At 36.2% G+C, this 8,995-nt stretch overlaps 1 pseudogene; it reads right to left on the bottom strand.

Moving 5' to 3' along the window:
• Positions 1-921: 921 nt before the first annotated feature.
• Positions 922-7,647, bottom strand: LOC131637127 (uncharacterized; annotated as a pseudogene).
• Positions 7,648-8,995: the final 1,348 nt, after the last annotated feature.

The raw sequence follows: 8,995 nt of genomic DNA on the forward strand, positions 1-8,995 counted from the left end.
CACACCCTAAAAACACACCCTAAAAACACCATGGATCCTCTCCTTCCCTCCTTTTCTCTCCTTCACTAAAAGCAAGTGTAATTAAATTAATGGTATTAAGAAAAATGATAAAAAGAAGAAGAGAGAGAAAATATTAGAGAGAGATAGAGAGATAAGTGTGAAGGAGATAGTTGGAGAGAATAAACTGAAGGAGAGGATCCAAGTCCCCCTAAAAATGTGATTCACCCCATAAAGATGGACAAGAAATTGCCATTTTCGTTTCTGATAGAATAATCAGAAAGAAAATCAATCTAATCAAAAACAAAAAAACAAAACTCTTTCTTTTCTTTTTTGAAGAGAGTGAATGTATCACTCTATTTTATTTTCTGTTGACATAAACACATTTAGGATGAGAGGACATTGATGTCCTGGTCAGAATTAATTAATTTGATTGCTTAAACTAATTAATTATAAGCAACCTCTAAGCACGTGCGCGTGTGTATATATATATATATATATATATATATATATATATATATATATATAATATATATATATATATATATATATATATATATATATAGTTTTTTAATGATAAACATGACACTTTCACACAAAAATTAAGCAACGGGAATGTCACGCTAAAAACGTACGGAACTAACAACTTCTACATATGCATTAAACAACATGTATTGAAGATGCTCTTACCTTCCTCCAAGAGACCGTGTCGATGAACCGAATTTCGATTCAATGGAAGAACAAGTTAGATGAACACGTTACATGGAAATATGGTGTATATTTATGGTCAACTTCCTATATATAGCCAATTTCCATTTTCAAGTCCTACATTTCACCTTGATCACCCGCATGCGTTCTCAATCTATATGTATACCTATGTAAACTTATAGTAACTGAAAAAACAATTTACTCGAAACATCTGGGTAAAACAAACCGAAAATAGATTTGATCGAGATTCCACTATTCTCTGATACCTTTACAAAAAGGTCCAGTTCTATGAATATTTACACCAATCAAATGGTCAAGCTATTTAACTTTTTATAAATATGGCATGTTAACATCACTTCCACGATTCTCTTTTATCAGTTGCAATGTTAGTATATGGATCAAGCTGAACCACTAGCCAAATTTTCTGGTAAGAAAAAGAAGAAATGCATCAGATATGCTGATAATATTAGTGACAAGAAGAGAAGCAAACAAGAATTTCTGCTAAATAGGGTCATTAACTGTAACTCTCAACCTCTTTGCAACCAATAAGAATATAACGGGGAACTGAGGCAGTCCGACTTGCCTGAATAATATGAAATCGCCTTCCAATAAAGATTTTTATTTCAATTTTGAGTGTGCTTTGCACATGTTTTTCCATTTATCCTTTAAATCTTGTGGAGTACGAAGTCTGTCATTCTTCTCAAACAAGTGAGAACCGAATGCCAAAATTTTCTTCCATGGTAGTTTTGAGTCGCGGGAGCCAAACTTCTGGACCCCTTCCTACACAGTTAAAACAGGCAATTGTTACAACAACAAAAAACGTAAGTAACTGTTAGATATCGAGCCATAAAGCTTAAGCTGGAAGAAACACATATAAGGATCCAAATCCTTTAACTTTCTAATGCAGTATTAGGATTTAGGAAGTTTCTAAATCAAAGAATTGGGCTAGCAAAAGGAATCCATTTATGAAGCACGATGTTCACTTAGATTCATAATGCAATTGGGTGCTTAGAAAGTCACTACTTCAAAGAAGTGATGAAGAGAAGAAAAGTAATACCTGTATCAGCTCTTCCTCCTCAACTGTCCATGGGATTTTTTTCCGTCTTATCTGAGGGCTTTCTTTGATTTTGCTGTGAATCAAAATATCAATCAAATTAGAATGACTGTAATAGTTCCAGTCCTTCAAAAGTAATTGTTACCATGACGGGGGCATTTGATTTATTTTTGCATTCCCTGGAATCTTGAGTTGGGGACGTCACGTTCTCACCATTGATTTTAAATATGAAAAAAAGTATTACCGCCCAAAACTAATTTCTGCAGCCATATTTAATTAGGATTTCCACAACATCATTCCTAGAGATCAATTTACCAGCATTGGAGTAGTTTTTGTTTTACCTGAAGACTTTGTTGCTTTCAAGAAAAATAGCATGTTAAATGACTAAAAACGGATTTAGATTAATGGTCACTCCGATCACACAAACTTTCTTCATATATCCACCCGGCACCCGGGAAAAGCTACAAAAAGATTAACAGGCCATTCATTCTTTCCCTTCTCTCTCCTTCTGAATCTTGCTCCCGCATTTCCCTCCATTTGGCTATCAAAAGTGTTTGTAATAGACCAAATAATGGTGTATTAGATACAATGCCGAGCATTGAGTTAGCTTTTTGGTACCTCATGAACTGACAGAATGAGTAAGAATCTTCGTCGAAGAATAGAATTGAAAAGTTTAAAGAGTCAAAATTGAAACTCAATGGGAAAGATTCCGTAGGTAGAGTAATAAAGGGAGTTGAACCCAGTCCAAGCAGGGCCAAATTAAGGGAATTCAACTGAGAAAACCTGTGGGTTTTTGTTGTGATGTGTGTGCATCAATGCAATTTTCCTCCTAGTTTGATTTGCTAGATTAGTAATTCGGCATGATTTTAGAATAGTGAAAATATGTAATTCCGTCCAAACCCAAAAAGGAAGATTCCTAGAAATAGTTCATAACATTCCCATGAATGGTCAAAGTCAACCAAATATAGAATTGATAGATTCCTATGCATACCATTCTGAGTCCGGAATGAAAAACCAACCTTGAGCCAAACACCCCCTTAAAGTGATTTATGCAGTTGAAAAACTTTGAGTAAACTCATCTTCAATAATTTATTGGAAAATTGGGTCAAAATTTCCAACATCAAAATATTTTTACCAAATAACATTGAAACACTGCACATGATCAGATAAGAAGAACTCCTTAACAGCTCAATTAATAAGTTCAATTATCAATTTATCATATATGGTAGGAAAGTGTAGGAACTTACTTCTGAACTTCATGCATACGAAATCTCATGGAGTATCTAGAAATAATACGCTTCTTGGATTCATCTTTAGAAAGTTCATCCTTTACAGTATTGTGAGCCCAAACTGGCTCTACTGTTCCATCCATACTGTGCTCTGCCATATTCTGTAGAACTTCTTCATTACTTTCATTAGCACACACAATCTTTAGCTTCTTACAAGAAATCTTTTCATTGCCATGTCCACCTACATGATCAGTTTCCATTTCTCTGTCTTCAACTCTTTCATCAGTTAAGCTCTTTGCATTCAGCATTTCACAGTCATCCTCTTCTCTTACATCACCTGCTAACCCATTTTTTACATTTTCCTTTTCTCTGAAGGATGACGAGTGAACTGCTAAAATAGGAACTTGTTGCTGACTTCTTTCAAAAGGAAAATTACCAACTTTATTTGCATGCTCACCAGCATGATCTTCTCTATTTTCTTCATTCACTGTTAACGGAGTATGCTCGCACTTATAACTCTTCCTTGAAAATGTACATTCTTGTCTACCTGATTTATGAACACGTTCTACAGCTTCTTTTCTTATACCCTTAGTAATGAAGATAGCTAATTCTTTCCTTGCCAATGAAGCTATTTTCTTGGCTTCAAGATATTCTGAAATAGTGTTAGAATAAGCACAAAATGGGCAGAAAAAGTTTCCCTTAGCATCCAACTGAGCAGATGCACCCAGGCAGTTTTTATGCACCGTCAAAGAACAAGTGGTAGTTTTACAAACCAATAATTGTCCAGTTTTATTGCACTTCATGCAAAGATTTTGTCTGGTCGATTCAGTCATTGCTGGCAAATCTTGACCAAAAGTGTGCTGGGAGTTCACGAATTCATCTTTTTTGGCTCCAAGATCAATCTTTTCGTTGTGATGCTCATCACTATCATTTGATAACTCTGCTCCACAATCATTGACAGTATCAACTACAGCTTTGTCACTAGCAACTGGCTTCCGAGAGGCATTTGAAGATGCAACATTTGGCTCCTGCTGCTGGGTTTGAGATTGATTAGTCATATGCTGAATTTTATTTGCATTACCATCATATGTTCGAATGGGCTCAACATCTACAGTATCATTAGTTTCATCTATAAATTTATGGCAAGGATCAACTCCAGATGTATGCTGAGGATAAATGTTGGTCGTCATACCAATACAACTTTCAGGAACCAATAATGGGCCAGTAACCGCTTCACAGACCAGTAATTGACCACCTTCGCTACACTTTGTATCAAGACTTCCTCTTTTTGTGCTTTTTCATTACGAGATTAATCTTTTCACCTTGGTACGCAACTGTATCACCTGGTATCTCTATCCCACAGCCATTATCAGTATCATCTTGAGCTTTAACACTACTAGCAGTCTGCTGGGAACAATTTAAATCTTTAAGTTGCAAATCTGGTTCATGTTCAGACAGGGGTTTACCTCCAGAAGTTTTCTGCTGAGGCGTCAAAGTTGCCTTAAAGGCAATATCTGATTCAGCATGAAAGGCTTCATTTTGACCACTTGACAGACACAAATTTGAAGCAAAGCACCTATTATGACTAGCCTCTAAGGATCCATCACTCAGAGCTTTCCTGTTTTTCTTTTTGGTTTGATGCCCTACATTCTCAGAAATTAGAACATTTTCAGTCGAGTTTTCTGACACTTCCTTTTCAAGACGAGAAACTTGCTTTTCTTTCTTGGAATCAAAATTTGTCAATGCACTACGTTTAATCCTTTTTTTACTTAAGAGTTCATCACGTTCATTTATACAAGCCTGCTTTTCATTAAAGCAACTTGTTAAATGCTCATCAGCCGAGTAAACCCTATTCCTCTTAGAGGACAAACGTTTTTTATTAGGTAAATCTTCTTTCGAAGATTTGTTGCCATCCTCTAATATTAAGGACACTGAGTTTTCTTTTGCTCCCATGTCTTCTGCATAAGTGGAGTTCCCAACATCCTTCACTGAATGATTATTGCTTTTACCATCATTCACACATACTGTATGAGGCCGATTCGTTTGGAATAATCCACTCCTCTCTTTTAAGTGATCAGTAAGTGGCAGTGTACCTTCCAATATTGATTCTTTCAGCTATTCAGCAAGATGAGAAGCACAAACCAAATAAAAGACGTGAATGAGACAATACAAATTTCAAAAGGGAGAGGGCAAAGCAGCTACTTTTCTTTCTAGATTTCTCAAAAGGTAAAAAAAGAAAAGAAAAAAAGACTCTCTCATCACCTTCTCTAAGTGACATTTCACATTGTCAGCTCTTTTGTGTGTGATAAATGGGTTAACATCCCATTTCAATAGCTCTGCTCCAGCAATTTTCAGATTTGATGAAGGCACCTGATTTATATATAACCAGAAAGAAAAGATTTTATCTCAAACTCAATTAGCATAACTGTTAGAATAAGTCACATGTTAATATATCTCTTAGTTGAATAGAGACATCAATTAGCTACTAATTAAGGAGATATTACTCAATCACATCCTTGAGCATTCATAGTACTTGATGTAAATACATTATAAATACAGTAAGGTGATATATATGCATCATGTAAATAAAGCACCTACATCTTATATCAACTAAGGTAATAAACACATGATATAACGCTTCTAACACAACAATGCAAGCATAATTTCTCAGAAGTATCGTGGCATCAATCCCAGTCCCAGATCAAGCAATTGCTTGAAGTTTTAGTCAGTAGAAAACATTGACTTAAAAATTGAAAAGACTAATAACATGCTCTTCACTACTTAGTTTTACTCGAAAAACATATGCTTTCTAATTACAACTCTGCAGACTGTAACTAACAGATCTATAGAGCTGAATCAAGCTTCTGCTTTATCAGTAATTTTTTTCCTCAAAATTTGAAGCACAACAGCTGCGAGAATATTCAAAAAGGCGTCAGTAAATTTACAATTTTGATGATAGTTCTTGGATTCTTAATATTTGTTGTTTTGGTGTTACTAGATTAGTTTATATTTTGTTTTGAAGTAGTAGAAAATTAAGCAGAGTCCATATCACTAGTGATGAAAGTTCTCTGTCCCTTCTTAACTAATTCATGGAGGCTAATAAACCCAAGTGTTCGGTACATTATTATTGGCCGCATAAGAGCCTTCCGGTGAGGAAAAGATTATGGTCTAATTCGTTATAGCTACATGCTAAATGGAACCCTCTATGATATTTTGCATAAAAAAAGAAAATACTGCTCATTGCAGGAGTATGAACTGAATCCATATGAAACACCTCTGATTGCAGGTAAGGCCCACGATTGCTACTGCTTACAAGAAAAGGCAGGCAGGGCATTTAAAATTTTATGTTACAAAAATATGTTAGGAAAATGATAGAAAGCTTTTAATTTGTTATCACAGTCTTCAATAAAGCAGATTATGGCGGTCAGATAGGGCCTAAATCGTGGAATGTTGTAGTCAGAGACATCTAATACTATGACGCTGCGGTGCATATTGCAGCAGCATACTTTTGTTTAAAACATTGTCAACTATGAACACAAATAAGGTAGGTCATTTGAAGACAAGAGGGAGCATGAGTGACATTTTATTGCTTGTTTGGTTTGGAGTTTGTGATTAAATTCTCATGTCCCAACGCCATTTTAACTAAAATTTTACTAAGCAGGGAATTTATGAATCTGCTGGACGCACAGTGATACAGCAATTGAAAGCGGAAACAAACACATACTTGTCATTTATGTAAACTAAAAAAACAAATAATGGAGGTTAACGGTCATTTGAAAACTAGTTATGAAGCATGGACACCAGAAACACAAGTACACTAGTAATAATTTGAAAAAAAAAAGAGAATAAATTAAAGGTATAATTACAAGTGTCGGTCGGTTTTAAACACCGACACTGACAAAGACACACTTTTTTTTCAGAGGTGTCAGTGCTACATAGACCAGACTAAGTGACATTTTTACATATTTTAACAACGGTCCATGCAATTTTCCCATAAATCAAACAGAAAAAGAAGATTGAACATTTTAAATTATTTTACCCCACGCAATATTTCTTGAAGAACATCTTCACAAGTTCGCGAAGAATCAATTTCAACTGTAGAATCCAATGTTGAAGAAGAAAACGAAGCATAAAGTTCCTCCAAACACTTCAAAGCAACCAATTGCTTTGTATTTTCACAAAAATCATCACGCCTTACAGGTGCTTCATTAATCAAACCTACAAAAGAGAACAATCATGAATTTATATATCCAAACTGAAAATCAAAAAAAAAAAAGTTAAAATTAAGAAAATCAATGGATTGGATAATGGATGGAACCTTGTAAAGTGGATAAGGGGATTTCTTTGAAACCTGCTAGGGCTTCAGTTACCCAAAGCCATGGAAGTGCTGAAAATGGTTCATGTTCATCATCCATGAGTGACTATAACCTAAGTGGTTTTGAATTGTGCGTTGTTTGAGGATTGTTCTCGACGCAAGGAAAGCGCGTTCACTAAGCGATTGTGAGAAAAGCTAGCAACAATGTTGCGAGGAATTAGATGGAATTAACAGAACGCGATTTTGAAAGTCTGATTTAGTTTGGTTCTAGTTTGGAGCCTCTCGAATTCATTCTAAATTGTAAAATTGATTTAAATAGAAAGGATTTTGTCTCTAAAATTATTATAATTTGAATTTGAATGCAATTGGTGTTCCTTATGATTGAGTCTTTCAAAGAAAGCTGTGAAATTTTAATTAAATTATTTTGAAATTAAATTAATAAATGGTAATTAAATTAGATAGAATCTCTTGCAAACATGACGGAATTTCAATTATGTCTCATGTTTCCGTAGATATATATTCGGAAGTATATATATTTTTTTAAAAATTGTTTCTTTTCATAGGTGCATCTACAAAACGTGTTAAAATAAAGTGTTCCGTAGATGCACCTACGGAATACTCTGCTATATTTTCAAATGACATACATTTCACTCCGAAAAACAATTTTTATAACAACAATGAAAAACCCAATTACAGTAAATTAAAGTAATGCAATTGATAGGTAATAGTAAATAGAACGTCAAAAAAATACATCGCATAAATCGTCGGCCAATAATGTCGAATACATATGTCAAAGTAACTTACATAAATGAAATCAAAATAAATATATCAAATAAAACACATGCATCACTACTGTGTGTCGGACATCATCTTGTGTCTCTCCTTTGCCTCTGATCCCGCCTCCGCTTTTGCGTCCACCGCGCTGTTTGTTGGCTACTCTGCCTCTACCGTCGAGTGCCCCACCTGTCCTGGCCCGGTTTCTACTGTAAAAATATGTCTCATCTGCCACCCTAATGATACACTCCACTAGACGTCTGCCATCAGACCCCTTAGGGAATAAACCGTCGGCAATGTCTGCCCGCGCCATGTCGGCTATCTCACGACACCGAGGAAAAACATCCTGAGTGTGGTCCATTTGAGCCCGATGAGTTCGAAAATTCTCCTTGTGGGCTTGTTTGGGCGGTGATCTAAATGTGGTGGGAAGCATGTATGAGTGTGACACTCTATAGTACCAGGTGATGTACCCGTCGACGCAACTCCAGTCCCTCTCTGATGTGGTCGCGCGAGCCTCGACATGAACCATGTGGTGCTCCTAATATGCAAAGACCTCATCTAGTTGTCGACGAGTCATGGCGATAGGAGCGGAGTCAGAAGGGTGGCGAGGTATCGTCTACTGGTAGCCGAATAGCCGCTTGACGTACTCCGGAAGAAAACGAACAATGATGGTCGAACTGGCAGCCAACCATCCATAATATAGTACGATCTCATCAAACGGAATCGTCTCAAGGTGATCAGCGCAACAGTCGTAGTGGACATCCGCAGCAGCTATGCGGTCAAGACAGCGCCTGTAAAGATCTGCCACCTGGTTCCATCTGATGGGGGCGAAGGCTCTGGCACGCGGCATGGTCTTAGTGTAACCCGACACCCCTCCCCAGGAAATAATGTCAGGGAAGTGTTGTAGTATACAACCCT

Source organism: Vicia villosa, unplaced genomic scaffold (genome assembly GCF_029867415.1).
Source record: "Vicia villosa cultivar HV-30 ecotype Madison, WI unplaced genomic scaffold, Vvil1.0 ctg.001916F_1_1, whole genome shotgun sequence".
Lineage (NCBI taxonomy): Eukaryota > Viridiplantae > Streptophyta > Magnoliopsida > Fabales > Fabaceae > Vicia > Vicia villosa.